The sequence below is a fragment of the Lepus europaeus genome, chromosome X, assembly GCF_033115175.1.
Source record: "Lepus europaeus isolate LE1 chromosome X, mLepTim1.pri, whole genome shotgun sequence".
NCBI classification, from domain to species: domain Eukaryota; kingdom Metazoa; phylum Chordata; class Mammalia; order Lagomorpha; family Leporidae; genus Lepus; species Lepus europaeus.
The window spans coordinates 14,011,577-14,014,062 of NC_084850.1; the positions used below are offsets into that span (position 1 = coordinate 14,011,577).

General features: G+C 39.1%; 1 pseudogene; it reads right to left on the reverse strand.

The window, feature by feature from the left end:
• Positions 1-1,368: 1,368 nt before the first annotated feature.
• Positions 1,369-1,498, reverse strand: LOC133753934 (U1 spliceosomal RNA; annotated as a pseudogene).
• Between the last annotated feature and the right edge of the window lie 988 nt (positions 1,499-2,486).

Consider the following 2,486-nt stretch of genomic DNA (forward strand, 5'->3'; position numbering starts at 1 on the left):
TGCATATTCTAAAGATATATTCTCTCCTTTAGAAACTACTTTGGATAATAGTTGGCATATTATCTCTTTCAGGCCCATAAGTAGCATTTTTACAAAGATTTGTTTTATTTATTATTTGAGAGGCAAAAAAATGGGGAGACAAAGAGAGAAATTTTTTCATTCTGCTGGTTCACTCCTTATATGGCTTCAATGGCCAGGGCTAGGTCTCCCATTTGTGTGAAAGCATCCCAGGTACTTGAGCCATCATATACTACTTTGACACACACATTAGCAGGCAGAAGGATCGGAAGCAGGACAGCCAACATGTGAACCAGAGATACTCACAATAGCATCCCAATAAGTAGCACTTAATCACTTAAAAATGCATTCCAAAGACAAATTAGAATTTAGACACATCAAAATAATATATTAGTAACCTTAGGGTATAATGGTATAATTTAGAAATATAAATTACATGATTGTTAAATTAGGTATTTGTCAGTTTTATAAAAATACTTAGAGCAAAGTACAATTTGGAGGGATATTAAAAGCAGTGCATTGATAAGAACACTCAGGTACAAAATAAAGGATAGAAACGCATAGTTAAGACTATTTCACTGTTTAGGAAACAAACATAAGGAAGGGAAGTGACTATTATTATTACTATTATTATTATTTTACTGAGGATAGTGCAAATGCAGTCCCCCACAAACACAAATTATAAAGTTGATATTGGAGATGACCCCCTAAAATCTATACAAAAATGTGGCCCTTTAAAGTTCCCCAGAAGCGCCATCTGGGGTGCCACATATGTTACTGGACTTTGGGGTGCCATACGATATCACCATATGCTTATTAATAAATCCCCAATATTAATAAGCCTGAGAGGGTTCTTGCCTAATATTTAGAGAAGAATTCTAAATACCGGCACAGATAAACAAGGCGGCATGGTACATTTTAGGCTTTTATTTAGTGCGAAAGATGCATAGGAGAGTGAGAGCTTTATTTAAGAGAGAGAGGTAAATCTGGCTTCATACCGAACACCAGGAACCAGTCACGTGGAGGAGCATCTAGGTCAGGAAGCCTAGGGCAGGTGGCCCGAAGGCCATGTGCCCTGGAGGTGCAGGGCTACAGCAAGCCCCCTCCTGGCAAGAGGCCAGGGCCAAAGAGAAGGGTGGGACACATCATGTCCAGGCTTTTAACCCACTTCTAAAGGGGAGTGGTTAATTAACCTGATTGGCTGGTGGGCACCCAGGGGTGGCCAGGTAGGGGCATGAGGTCACACAGGGGCGTGGTGAAGGTATCAGGTAGGGTGTGAGGTCACACAGGGGCGTGGTGAAGGCATGGGCTTCCAACTCACAAACCTAATCGATTTTAACCTGTATGCCTGCCTACTTCAAAGTCAAATTTCCCACATTTGGGGAAATAGTAGAGGTCAGCACACCTGAAGTGCAATGGATAAGCCTCACCCTGGGAAACCACCTTCGTAATCATGGTATCTTCCCTGCCAAGTAAGTATGTGACTATTTGTTGATCACTGACTATGAACCAGATGCCTTATATACATTTTCTCATTCAGCTCTCCTGGTATCTCTGTGAGAGAGGCCTTATTATCCTTTCCACTGAGGAGAAAATGGAGACTCAAAGAAGTTGGGAAAATTATGTGATGTCATAAAGATTGGCTTTGAACTGGATTCCAGTCCCACTCTATCACTTTAATTATGTGTCATAAATGCCTCATAATTAAAAATAGAACCAAGCAGGTTGGGAATTATGGTGCAACAGATGAAGCCACTACTTGAGACACCCACATCCCATAATGGAATGACAGTTTGAGTTCTCTGGTTACTCTGTATTCTGATTCAGAATTCCTACTAAGGTGCTTGGAAAGCAGTGAGTGATGGCCCAAGTACTTGAATTCCTGTCTCCCACATGGAAGATTCAGATGGAGTTCCCAACTCCTGACTTCAATCTGGCCCAAATCTGGCTGTTGCAGACATTTAGGGAGTAAACCAGCAGACAAAAGATTTCTCGGTCTCTCTCATCAATAAATACATCACTAATAAATCCTTTTTCAAAAAAAAGGATTAAGGGAAAATAGATAAAACATTTTTAATGATGTTTTTGGATATATTGAATAGGGATGGAAACTGATGGAAGGTAAAGGAAGAAGAGAAAGCAAATGATAACTTTTCCAATTTTCATTCAGACACAGCTGTTATTTTTGCTGCTTCTAGGCCGTTGTTATCAAGTATGCACCTTATAAAGATAAATGTGATTTCAAACCTTTTTCTTGCCCAAATGATAAATAACCCATAAATTTCTAATTAACACTGAGATTCAGTTATTTTCAAAACTTTGTTAAAAGATAACTTCCTCGACAAGTGTATGTTCCATATTCCCAATAACATCTCTTTTAATTTGACACACGGTAGTATGGTTTCAGTTTTTCTTGAAACTCACACTGTACTTGATTAATTTTCAATCCATTCTTGTACTCTCAAGAT